This window comes from Macrobrachium nipponense, chromosome 11 (genome assembly GCF_015104395.2).
Source record: "Macrobrachium nipponense isolate FS-2020 chromosome 11, ASM1510439v2, whole genome shotgun sequence".
In the NCBI taxonomy this organism is placed as follows: domain Eukaryota; kingdom Metazoa; phylum Arthropoda; class Malacostraca; order Decapoda; family Palaemonidae; genus Macrobrachium; species Macrobrachium nipponense.
Window position 1 is genome coordinate 72,423,929 of NC_061087.1, and position 14,544 is coordinate 72,438,472.

Below are 14,544 nucleotides of genomic sequence, written 5' to 3' on the forward strand. Positions count from 1 at the left end.
TTACCTATTTAAGGTAATTAACAACACTTGGCATTAGAGATAAAAGAATCTGAAGAGAATCACGCCAGCCTGAACCAAATGTGATCAGCTCTTCTTTCAACTGTTATAATTATATGGCCTGACCTGGTCTACCAAACTGCAACGTGCCCTAGCCAGTCCCACAGCAGTATGCCCTGTATTATGCCCTAACCTGACAACATACCATACTATTTGAAAGGAGAATCATGGCTTACAAATTCGCCAGTGACTATCTCCAACCAATGCCTTGACTCTGACCCAACTAGCCATTACCTGATCCTGCTATACCTGCAGCCCCCACACTGCCCTGACATCTACACTGAACGCTTCGCTGTGAGCCCATTTTAGAAATTCCCATAAGATGCTGCGCAAAGAGAAAAGTCTGTCTGTCCTTTGGTGAAGACTGAAAGCCACCAACATTCTTCCGGAGACACCCTGGCCATGGCTACACCTGTCCTGCCCTCGGACAAAGGTAATTGAAACGGGAATTTGTACTGTCAGCCCTTTACCTCCTATTCCTAGCAATCACTCCTTATTTCAACTTTTTTTCCTATTCCTTAACATTCCTGTGTTGAAATAGATGTTAAGAAAACAACAATATGCTACACATACAACTATATATATAAATATATATATATATATATATATATATATATATATATATATATATATATATATATATATATGTACAAAACAAGCAGCAATTAAATACTATGTAATACAAACATATATGTGAAATTTTTTAGTCTAATTCAGTAGATTTTATATAAGTGATTAAGCATGTAGACCTATGTGTTATTAAAGGAAATCGGATTACATAATAGGGCCTTACATATATATATATATATAATATATATATTTATATATATATATATATATTGTGTGTGTGTGTGTGTGTGTGGGTGTATGTGTATATGTATGTGTATGTATATGTATGTATGTATGTGGTATATATATATATATATATATATATATATATATATATATATATATATATATATATATATATATATAGTATATATGTGTGTATATGTGTGTATATATATATGTGTGTATATATATATGTGTATATATATATATATATATATATATATATATATATATATATATATATATATATTTAGTTTATTTATCTTAACCCTATTGACAAAACTACACAAACTGGAAACCCTTACCTGTTGACAAACATGTCATTAGGCTATTAAGCTCACAAATACAAAAATATACTATTTATTACCCAAAGCAGATGAACATAAAATAGAGTAAATTGATTAACCCTCTTACGCCGGAGCGGTAAATAAAAAAAATGACTCCCGTATGCCGGAGGGGTTTGAGAGTGAGCGCGGAAGCGGAAAAAATATTTTTTTCAAAAAATCACAGCGCTTAGTTTTCAAGATTAAGTTCATTTTTGGCTCCTTTTTTTGTCATTGCTTGAAGTTTAGTATGCAACCATCAGAAATGAAAAAAATTATCATATATAAATAATGCGATATATGATAGCGCAAAAACGAAATTTCATATATAATTGTATTCAAATCGCGCTGTGCGCAAAACGGTTAGAGCTAACAAGTTACTTTTTTTTTCGTTGTAATGTGCACTAAATTGCGATCATTTTGGTATATAACACATTGTAAAACGATAAAAGCAACACAGAGAAAATATTATCACAAAATGATCCATGAATTCGTAGCGGGCGGACGAAAAAAAATAGTTTTAAAAATTCACCATAAATCGAAATATTGTTATAGAGACTTGCAATTTGTTTCAAAATGAAGGTAAATGATGGAATATTACGATACTGTAAGAGTTTTAGCTTAAAAATGCAGTTTTCGACCATTTCGGACGAGTTAAATTTGACCATAAAAAAAATGAGAAATGCTACAACCTTCCAATATTTTTTGTTATATTGTGCATGTTTTTGCGCACATTTTCATATATCAAACTCTAAAAAAAGCGTAATATGAAAAGGCACAAATATTAGGAGAATGTGACCTATACGTTTCGGAGATTTGCTGCCGAGAATCAGCGCGCGGACGGGAAAAAAATATATTTTTCAAATATTCACCATAAATCGAGATATTGTTCTAGAGACTTGCAATTTGTTTTAAAGTGAAGATAAATGATTGAATATTACTAGACTGTAAGATTTTTATGTTACAAATGCGTTTTTCGACCATTTCGGTTGAGTCAAAGTTGACCGATCGTAGTTTTTTTCGTACTTATCGTACTTTATATGCAAATATTTCACAAATGAGAAATGCTACAACCTTCTAATATTTTTTGTTATATTGTGCATGTTTTTGCGCACATTTCCATATATAAAACTCTAAAAAAAGCGTAATATGAAAAGGCACAAATATTAGGAGAATGTGACCTACGCGTTTCGGAGATTTTCGGCCGAGAATCGGCGCGCGGAGGGAAAAAAAAAATATTTTCAAAAATTCACCATAAATCGAGATATTGTTCTAGAGACTTGCAATTTGTTTTAAAGTGAATATAAATGATTGAATATTACTAGACTGTAAGATTTTTTATGTTACAAATGCGTTTTTGACCATTTTTTTTTTTTTTTTTTTTTTTTTTTTTTTTTTTTCGGTTGAGTCAAAGTTAACCGATTGTAGTTTTTTTCGTACTTATCGTACTTTATATGCAAATATTTAAAAAATGAGAAATGCTACAACCTTCCAATATTTTTTTATTATTGTGCATGTTTTTGCGCACATTTCCATATATAAAACTCTAAAAAAAGCGTAATATGAAAAGGCACAAATATTAGGAGAATGTGACCTACGCGTTTCGGAGATTTTCGGCCGAGAATCGGCGCGCGGAGGGAAAAAAAATATTTTTTTCAAAAATTCACCATAAATCGAGATATTGTTCTAGAGACTTGCAATTTGTTTTAAAGTGAAGATAAATGATTGAATATTACTAGACTGTAAGATTTTTATGTTACAAATGCGTTTTTTGACCATTTCGGTTGAGTCAAAGTTAACCGATTGTAGTTTTTTTTTCGTAACTTATCGTACTTTATATGCAAATATTTAAAAAATGAGAAATGCTACAACCTTCCAATATTTTTTTATTATTGTGCATGTTTTTGCGCACATTTCCATATATAAAACTAAAAAGAAGCGTAATATGAAAAGGCACAAATATTAGGAGAATGTGACCTACGCATTTTGGAGATTCGCTGCCGAGAATCGGCGCGCGGAGGGAATAAAAATATTTTTTCAAATATTCACCATAAATCGAGATATTGTTCTAGAGACTTGCAATTTGTTTTAAAGTGAAGATAAATGATTGAATATTACTAGACTGTAAGTAATTTGCTTACTCCCCAAAAAAACCAATATTTATAATTATATATATATATATATATATATATATATATATATTTTATACGTAAAATATATCTATTACATTCTTCGATTCTGGTACCAATACATAAATAAAAGGAATGCAGGTGACAACTTCTCTTTTCGCAATACAATGAAATGTCTTATTATTTTATCATGCATAGACACGGATATATAAAAAATTGTAATAAATATAAAAATAAATATAAAATAAATGCAGAATACTCACTCGTAATCCTGACTCTTCGTTCTATTCTTGTTTTCTCCCTCCTCCATTGAAGAGTCTTGCATTTTTTTCCACTCGACATGATGAGGTACAGGTGGAGGAGGAAGATGCGCGCCCTTACTTCTGATGAACCCGGCGGCCCCGTGCGCCCTCCGCTGTCTGTTTAGGGGGCGCGCTCCAATACATGACCTTAGTGTGGTACTTTTGGTCACACTCCCCTATCCTGCAAAGAGCAACTTCGCAGAGACGACAGAAGAACCGGGTGTCTCTCCTTCTGCCATTCATATGGCACACCCGGCACCGTTTCTGCCTTCGCCCTTGTAAGGCCTCCAGTATGTGATCCCCTGGCTGCAGCCGACACACAGGGTCCACTACCCGACGAGAAGCGGTGATGGCGGGGCCGGCAGCAAGAGGGGCGTCGTCAGCAGGGGCGGCGGCAGCAGGGTGCGGCAGCAGGGGCGGCGGCTGTCAGCGAGTTTGGCCCTCCTATCTGCCCTTTCCGCTAGGGGCAGATCTGCAGCTCAGGGCAGGGGTCAGTTATGGAAGGCCACTCATCGGGATCGAAGTTGATGAGGCATTCCCGGCTTCCTCTAGGAAACTGAACTGTAAGTGGGTCAACCTCGAAGATTGTCACCGCGTACCCACAGTACAGTATGTAGGCATTTTGGAGGGCCAACTGAAGGATGTTTTATTTGAGGAGCTTCTGTGTCCACCTTCTGGTTCTCCTGGCGAAGGGATAATACTGGATGAGCTGATCAAAGAGATCAACTCCTCCCATGTGCTTGTTGTAGTGCCCAATGACGGTAGGCCGCTCGATACGAAACTCCTCAAACACAACTCGGCCCTGTCGACGGTGTCCTTCTTCCGCTTTGTAAGCGATCTTTCTTCTTGGAGGGAGCTGGGATTTGGGTTCATGACTCGTTCGTAATCCTGGTGGGGACGAGGTCGGACACCCACTTCCAACAGTTGACGAAGACAGCGCCCTTCCGCCGCCACTCTGTCTCTCCTCTTGCCAGGTGTTGTGGATGACTAGCGAACCTCTTGAGGACATTTGGGGCCCCACGCACCAACCGAAGGGTACCACTGACGTGCACACCAGCTTCATACCTTCCTGGCCAGGGATACCGAGTTATAATAATTATCCATAAACAGGTGATATCCCTGGTTACGGAAACGTCCCACAAGATTGAATACAGTGTTACGCAGCGTGGAGAAGGCCCCAGAATACACTGAAAAGTCCACAACGTATCCAGTGTTGGCCTCGGTAATAAGAAAGAATTTCACACCATATTTCTTCAGCTTCTTGGGGTTATACACTTTTATACTAAAATGTCCTTTGTAAGGCATCATCCCCTCATCCAAAGACAGGATCTTTCCAGGAATCACGAGATTTCTACACCGATCACGGATATAATCCAACACTGGGCGCACTAAAATGAGGTGATCACTGTTATTCCGGGGTATGGCCCTTCGGTTGAAGGCGTTGAAGTACCTGTCCAACGCCAGGAAATTATCACGGGACATAACGCCAGGCACATTAGGCATACATAAAAAATAATTCCTCCTCCAATATTGCCTGACGTCGGAAGCAGGTGTCATACCAAAATAAATGTGCAGCCCAAAAAAATGTGCCATGTCAATGAGGTTGCAACCCCGCTAGTAATACGACAAGGTCATCCTCAGCTCATACCGGCAGTACCGAGCGTGTACCAGGTATTCCAGCAATTCCCGTGTCAGGAAAAGCTGGATGAACCCCAAAACAGTCAGGGGTACTGGTACGGTGAGCCCAGGGGTTGCCGTGAAGGGGTGCATGTTAGGAGGGGTGGGGTCCTCCGTCCACCCCTCGTCACTCTCCGACAACTGACCTTCACCTTGGCTGGCGCGACGAGCCGACCTTCTACGTGCCCGTGCACGCGCACGGGTACGATATTGCACTCTACCCTCCCCCGTTGCCCCATCACCCTCACTTAGGCCTTCACTTTCTGTATCGTCCTCTGCGATAAAACTTGACCCCGTATCCCCATCCTCCCCTTCCTCAAGATTCCCCCTCGTAAGCACTGAACCCACTGAATTCGAGCTCACTTTCGGGATGTGAGCCTCGAACGGACATTGGGGGGCATATATTCATCCTCACTTTCATCGGGACTGATGTCATCACTCGATGACCATCCGCCATCAAAATGAGGACTTGCGACATGTTCCCGATCAAGCTCCGATAGATATTCATCTTTGTCCATTGGTTGGAGGCCTCCCAAATGCCTACGAATGCCCCTAAGGATGCCCACATGCTTCCTAGGGGTAAAGAAAGGCATACGCTGTGTTCCTGAAACACTTTCAGCCACACGTGGCCACACAGAACGGCCTTGAGGCGCGGGGTCATGCTGGGTGCTTGGCCCCTCGCCAGCATCCAGGTCCAAAACTCGCCTTACACGATCCCTTCCGACGGTTCACACGTCGTTGAGACATATCTATGAATGTCCTGTAGCAACACAAATGCTCAACGTCTCGCACAAGTCCAGAAAAACACGCTTTTGACGAAAGATCGCTCTCGGATGATGCGCTACTGATGCTGGCTGGAGCGAGAAGAAGGGATATCGCGCATGCGCACTTGGGTCACGCTTCAAAACAAAACAAGGCCTTGATCCGTGAACTCCCAGCATCCCCCAAGGCGCGTGATTCAAAAGTTTTAAGCTGGTAGGCCTATAAGTATTTTTCCGCGAATTTTAAAAAAAACTTTTGTATGTCGACGTAAATTACGTCCAGTCGGCACCCGAGACAAAAAATGTTGACGTAAAATACGTCCAGTCGGCGTAAGAGGGGTAATAAGTCACAGTGATAAAATCCAAGTCTGCCCCACAAAGAAAACTATTTTATCATCATTCCAATCTCCTGGCTAAGTATTCACTCCCAGACCCAAAATGTCAATTGTTTCACTGTATTAGTCAAGATAGAGAATCCCATCTGTAATATCATGGAATAGAGCCCATCTGTAATAGATATACATAACATAATATTAAGTAAAGAGATACACTTCACACTTCTCTCTTTCCAAAGGCAATATTAAGTAAAGAGATACATTTCATCCTTCTCTCTTTTCAAAGGCTATATTAAGTAAAGAGATACATTTCACACTTCTCTCTTTTCAAAGGCAACTGTTTCTAAGTCATTTAAAATATGTGCCATACCTTTATGATGGTGTTTTCTCCCGAAACCTGGCGTTCACTCAACCGTCTTCTTTCCTATCACGAAAGGAATGTCTTTCCCCAAGTGCCTCTGTTGGTTAGACTTGCGACATCCGTACAAACAAATGTACATACTCGACACACCCCAAACTGCCCCTGGCAACAGTGCCGACAGCCTTCAGATTAAAAATGCATACAAATCAAATTCCATCATTTAAGAAGGCTGCCCCTACAGCTCAATCTGTCTCCAAGCAAGACACGATATGTAATTCACTGACACACCCCACACTTTTAAGATGGCTCGGCCACCTATGTCCTTTGTGCACTCCTGTCGCACACCAAATCAGCAACTAATGCACAATGTATCAATTTGCCACATGAATTAGGGCTTCCTCCGTTGCTGGAGCCCTTGTCTAAGATTGTAGACTCCTAATTTATCCCAGAACGTATCCTGAGATGATATAGCGACGACATCTCATCCGTTGCAAAGGCAGTCCATAGAATCGCCATTCGTGTGTAGACTCGACTCGACCTCTGGTACTGTAGAATGAAGTCATTTCCATCACCACCATCACGTAAAGTTGGGAATTTACTAAAGTCATTGTGTGTCTGTATTTAAAAGGTCTACATGATCATAAAATAACTAAAGTCTTGCTTGACCCCCACAAATCCGTCATTAATTAATATACTCAATCTCCTAGTAAAATATTAAAAATTCCTCACTAAACAGAATATAATATTTACCCACTGAATCCTCACAATTAATCCCATATCTGACAAACACACTATCAAAAGAGAACCCATAATGTCTAACAGCAAAAACCCCTTTTATTGTTTATGTAACTAACCTCTGTTAAAATTAATTAATGGCCAAACACCCCTTCTATCTAACTCATATACCCCGACAAATTGTATCTCCTATCTAAAATAGAAATGCTATTTAGACCTTAACACCAATTACGACATCTCTCGCAAAAATGAAAAAAAAAGAAAAGGAAAAAACAACAACCATAATAAGTGAACTTTCCCCCATTAAACAGTGCACACAAGAAAAAAAGAAACATGTAATCCAATATCTTTCCCAAAACGGAATATGTACCGTTACGGAATTTGCTACCGCAGCAATCCCATCGACCAGAAACTACAGGAAAACAATTCCCTTACATTTCCGTGGAATGCCATAGTCAACATCTAGGAGAATAATGCAAATCTCTGAGTAATCAAATCCAAGGGGAAAATCAGCAACCGGATTCACCACAACATTATTAGCAAAAATCCACCTGTGAACACCTCAGGTGCTTCGAACCGCACTTCAGATTTGTCTAGTCAGACTTGCAATGCCAGAAACCCTTATTCTCCAAAAATAAAATCTATACTGACACCACATAATCACATTCCACAAACTTCATCATCAGGATAACACAAAGGTGGCCCCCCCCCAAAAAAAAAAATTGTCCTTAACTCATAACTCCCCACGACATTACCCGAATTATCTAAAACCCCAATGTCACCTATTCAGCTCGTAAAACCACAGAAATTCAGCCCCAAATATCATACACACAGGAATAATCACATGTTTATCATCACGTTTCTCAGCTAAAACAAAAATTCGCCATATTTCCAACAACTTCCCACATAACATATTAACCCCGAAACCTTACGCCAAAATGCAACAGATTTGTGAACAATAAGTAAAAAAAAAAAATAAAAAAAATAATAATAAAATAAAACAAGGAAATAAAAGGGAAAAAAAGTAAAAGCATTTCGCCACCCAAGTTGCAAAAAAACAGACAAGAAAAAAAAAGAAAAAAAATGCAATTGTGTGACAATATATTAATCATCACAACCAATTCTTTTAAATTTCAAGATATGTGTTAACCTCGACCGACCTGTTTTTTCCTCTATGACTACAAATCTGTTTCCAATTTTCTCTTCAATGACTTTAAAAGGACCTTCAAACTTCAGGCCTAATTTGTAATTTAGTTCATCTCACACATTATGTTTTAAAAATACCTGTCTCCAACATTGATATTGGGATCACATGTTTTATTAATACTCTTCTGTACCATATCTCTGGTTGTGGATTCGAGATTACGGCTGAGACAAGCATGTCTCTCTCTCGCTGTGTGTACCAACACCTCGATCGTATCCTCCCCATGATGAGGTATAGTTGGCAAATCAAATGTGCCTCGTGCTGGACGACCAAATAAAGCTTCAAATGGGGACATCTTAATGGAATCACTAACCATAGTGTTAATACTCTGTCTGACAACATTAACATATCTGTCCCAATTCTTATCATTACCACCTACAGTTTTCCTGAGAGCCTCGAGCACTTTCCTGTTTGCTCAACCCATTAGCCTCAGGTCTGTATGGAATAATTGTTACTTTCTGTATCCTCATAACTTCCACTAAACATTCCAAAGTTTTGTTCACAAATTCTCTACCATTGTCGGTCAATAGAACTTCGGCCAAGCCATATCTGCAAATGATACCATTGAAAAACGATACGGCTACTTCAGACGTTTTATGCTTAAGTGGGAAAATTACTACTCTCCTTGTTAAGTACATATATTTTCCACATCTTTCCCCTTGTTTTTCCAAATGTATTTAGCACGAACCTCATCATACGTTTTTCCTATTCCAAACGTGGACTACCGAACCTGCAATGAACTATATCCAAAACCACTGGAATTAGGACTTTCGGAATTATGATCTGTGTCGTATCCCCTTTACTTTCACTGGTTCTCAATTTATATCTAATTTTCCTAACCAATAGATTACCTTCTAACTCCAAACCCGAACTCCAAACCCGAAAAAGGCAACTTATAATGTTCCCTAATTAATTCCCCTCTAAGAAACGCTTTTGCATCTGCTAGAATCTCGTCTTCATCTTGCCTTTGCTCTATGAGAGATATATCCCATTGTATAGCCTCACTAGTGACTTGCGCGACTTGGAATCCTTCCGTGTCGTGAAAACTTCTACCGAGAGCATCAGCAACGACGTTAAATTTGCCCTTTATGTATTTGAGCTTTGCATCAAAATCTCTGATAGTTAAAAACCATCGAGCTCTTTTCGGCGACAAATCGAGTTTATTAAAAAAATCTAATAATGGCTTGTGGTCTGTAAGAACTTCTACTTTATTCCCCATCAGTAACATTTTAAAATGAACTAAGCTCGACACTATTGCAAAGGCTTCTTTATCTATGGTAGCCATTGATCTCTCGTTGCTGACCTTTGTCATGAACTTCCTGCTATAAAAGGCTATGGGATGGAATTTCCCATCAAACATTTACATAAGGCAAGCACCTATACATTGCTGACTGGCATCAGTCACTAATGTAAAAGGTTTGCTAAAATCTGGAAACTTCAAAACAGGGGGATTCATTAGAGCGTCCTTGAGCTTTTGAAAACTCTCCGCCTGGGGTACCTTCCATTGAAATTGACGGTCTTCCCGCAATACATCTGCTAGGGGAGCTGCTATATTAGAGAACCCTTTCACAAACGTCCTGAAGAAACCAGCAATACCAGGAATGACTTAATCTCCTTCTTTGATCTGGGGGTGCGAAAATTTGCTATTGCTTTGACTTTATCGTCATTTTCTCTAACCCCTTCCTTAGATATGACATGGCCTACATATGTAATTTGCTTTTTCAAGAACGAACACTTGGCTAGCTTAATTTTCAACCCCGCTAATCTATAAGCCTTCTAAATACTTCTGTAAGCACTTCCAGGTGTTGCGCGATCGTGTCTGTTGCAACCAGGATGTCATCCATATACACAAAAACATTTTTGCCCAATAACCCTTGCAAAACTGTGTTCACCAACCTGGTAAAGGTCATCGGACTGCCCGATAAACTAAAAGGCATTTGCGTAAATTCATAGTGTCCCTTGGGCACCGAAAAAGCGGTATATTCCTTGCTACTCTCACTAAGAGGTACCTGCAAAAAACCCTGTGCCAAATCAATTGAGCTATAAATATTATGTCCCCCAATTTCAACAAAAAGATCTGGTATGCACGCGACAGGATAGAGGTCAGGGATCGTCTTTTCATTTAAAGATCTAAAATCAACGCATGCACGGACAGAACCGTCCTTCTTAGGCGCCGCTAACAAGAGAAATTTGTAAGGAGACATGCTAGGCCTAATGATTCCTTCTTCCTCCCATCTATTGACCTCTTTCTCTACCTGTTCTCTGATTTTGAAAGGTATGCAATATGCAGGAACATAAATAGGTTTTGTGCAACTCTCCAAATTTAACTTATGCTTTAACACATTGTCAACCCCAATTTATCACCTTGTAAGGCTACTGTATCCAGAAATTCCGCCAAGAGCTCGCTTATCGCTTCAACATGTTCGCTATAATCTGCATTAGCTAAATGTTCTCTAAATATCTGTTTCCTTGATTGCTTTTCTGCCTCTGAAACTCAGGTTTCCCCTCTACGATAGCCACTGGAACCAGTATCACGACTCCAATCATGGAAACCCAATACATGAGTATTCTTCTGGTATCTCCTAACTGTATCATTACAGTTTTAGTAACTCCAACCACATGGTCCTATCCATGGATACACTGTTCACTGATGCTGTGCTAATAACCCCTCTCTTCAATTTGACTTTTACCATAGTCTTTGAAAGTTGCTTACGAAATAGTTCAAATTCGTTTTCCTAGAAAAAGAATTTGAACTAATTCGAAGCAACTTTCGTCTTTAAAGTATCCTGACCATCTAATTGAGAAAGCAAACGTAATTTTCTACCGACCCCCTAAAGACAAGACCAGAAGATACACCAAACAATAAAATAAAAATTCCACATCTGGACACGATTAAGGTGACTCAGACCTTCAGAAAATCTAACCCTTTTGCATTTACTTACCCAAACATATTAGCCAAATCCCTGATTAATGTCCAACAAAAGACATATATAAACACACACACACACACACACACACATATATATGTAAGTGTTTACATAATAAAAATATGGAATGTTAGTCCATATATATAAAAGTCTAAAACTAAAGAGGTCAACCAGATTGCTTGCAGGAATGTGATCAGACTAGAGACGCTAAAGATGACGTATACAATAAGTATGTAGGCTAAGATAACATGCCGTCACCTGTAGTCATTCAATTGTTTATAAACATTAGTCCAAGCTCCCTGCTTGAGACAACTACCCCGACCTATAATTCAAACGGCCTACGTGATCTGTAGCGTGTCTCATTTGATTGTGTGTTCGTATGTAACTATGTCATTTGTATGTATGTTCATATGTTCGAACTACTGTCTGTTCCTTCATAACTTGTAACAGAGATGGTAGACAGGCAGAACAGAGTTAGCTATCGTCATTAGAAGACCTGTATCTCTTTACCTAAGCTTTATCATGTAGAGAGAACAGAAGTAGCCATCATCATTGGCAGAAGCGATCAAGCTATCGTTATTAGAAGACTTGTACAAGCATATTCGATCTTCAGCATGTAAAACTTAACAGAAGAATATATCTATTTTTATACTTCGTGTTTTTCTACAAGAACCTCCTCACCATGAGTTTAACACATCATCGTTCGTAACCAAGAAGATAATACCGACTTCGTAAGTGATTCTACAAACCCCAAGTCACTCCCATGAATATGGAAGTGGCAATACCAACCGACTTAGCGTAAAATTATCGCAAGTCTAACATTACCTCATAGGGCGCATTATCATACCAGGCACGAGCCCTAATATTGGTGGCAGTGGACCAGAAGAACTCTACAATGTCCTACGAAGAAAAAAACCAGAATAATAAATCATGAAGTCAACGACGACGAAAGCAGCAGATTCTTCAAGCAACCTAGTATCATCATTAGTGAATAACTTCAAGAAAAACAAAACCGACGTGGTCCTTTTCCTACGGCAACGCAAGCTTCGTCTCTCATTAGAATCATTCAAAGAAAAACATGTTAGTGAGCGTTTCCGGCACTTCAAGAAACAAACCGAACGCCGTCTGCAGCATCGGATCTTTCAAGGGCTCGAATCATCGAAACAACGCGCACGGGGGGAAACTGAAGCCAAACCAGGTCATCCGCTAAATAGAGGGGGAGGAGGACCAGGCCGTGTGTCGTTATCGGAACACCGTGACTTCCCACAAAAGCAAGCTAAGTACAATTTTTTATTCATTTGGAGTAACTTTGAGTGTTTCCTTTGCAGGTCGAATTTCGTTATTCCTGTGGCTGAAGTTACGAGACATTCTTAATCTTACTTTTTTACAGAAATTATCTATATCATTGAGATTTCGCTACTGCGAGTTTTTATCTTTGAGTGTCTGTTTCCAGAAGTTCTACTGAAATATCATAATCATATACTATGTTAATTTTATCATTTTGGGTGATATTAATCCCTTACGTTACAAATCATATTAAACAGTGAATATCGTTTACGCAGTGGACTTCTGTTTATTTATTATAGATGCATGGATAGGGTCGTTAAGTTAAGCCCGTATTGTGATTAAAAAACACACAAAAACAAGTGGAACACCCGTACAAATCTAGATAAATTAGAGGTAACACTATTTCGGGTCATGACAATAAATGCTCCTTTGCAAAGTCCCGATCGCAGTTTTAGCCTTGAGTTTTTTGAGTTATGTATAAAATATGAACCTCAATGACTCAACTTAACTTTAAAAAATATGGCTGGATTGCAAGGAATAAACATGTCTGTAAAAAAAACTTTCATCAGGCTAAATGCTGACCAGGATCCCTCACTATTTCAAATTTTAGCAAAGAATGAAGTACAAACAGTTAATATGGAATGCAGTAGTGATAACTTGTCTTATTAGTAATCGCTCAGTTCCTAATAGTTCGTCATTCATTGCTTTATACGTAACCAGAAACATAATGCTAAAAACACACAATACGTTGCCGATGGTAACTAAAGAGAAGGATCCTAATTATTACAAAAAGAAATAGAAACAGTAGCCCGTTCAGAATCAAACAAGCAAACTCGGTGACTTTGGGTCACCTAGCTCAAGCGGTCAAGGTCAGTCAAAAACTGCCCGAGGTTGTTCAAAAGCATAGCAAATTCCACACAATAAGCGACTCTCGCAGAGTGGGAATAAAAAGCGATGTTGGTTCATACATGCCAATATCTTTTTGAAACTAAAAAGGTAGGTTTTTTCTATGAAACACACGACCGTATAAAGTAATCAGAGCAGGTTTTCGTTTTTTCGTTTTTTTTTTTTTTAATTACGTAAGTTCTTAAATAAAGTAGTGTGGAATAAAGCCCGACTGTTACGCGCAAACCCGTAAAAATTAGAATATCTTGTTTATTCCTTTAGTACACGTAATATCCTGTATTTACAGGATCACCGTCTGTTGTTCGAACTTCCCTAATGAGAAGTCCGGATAAGCGAGCGTTTACAGATACCTCTATAGTTATAAAAAACATTGATCTGTATCTAGTGTAATTGTAAGATTCATCTAGGGGTATACAAAATATTAACTTACATCCTGCAAAATAAGGAGTGTTTATCAAAGGGAAATCCTATAAACCTTCAAACATATTAAAATCCGTTTGAACAAAAATGAGACAGTTAATCAAATAATAACTTATATAAAAGGAACTATAACATTTGTCTCTATAAATCGTAACATTGTTCAAATGACCCAACAGAATTCTCCACAACCGCAGTCGCACTTTGCACGCAAAATCTCGAGAAGCATGCACCCTCGAATGTCTTAGTGCGTGTAAAAAGACTTTGCTTGGGAAATGAAATTTTAATCCTT

General features: G+C 38.8%; 1 long non-coding RNA gene across 2 annotated transcripts in view; it reads left to right on the forward strand.

Annotated features, from left to right (window-relative positions):
• LOC135206272 (uncharacterized) overlaps nucleotides 1-14,544 on the forward strand; it is a 77,931-nt gene that overhangs the window by 16,295 nt on the left and 47,092 nt on the right. The gene's annotated exons all lie outside the window — the stretch shown is intronic.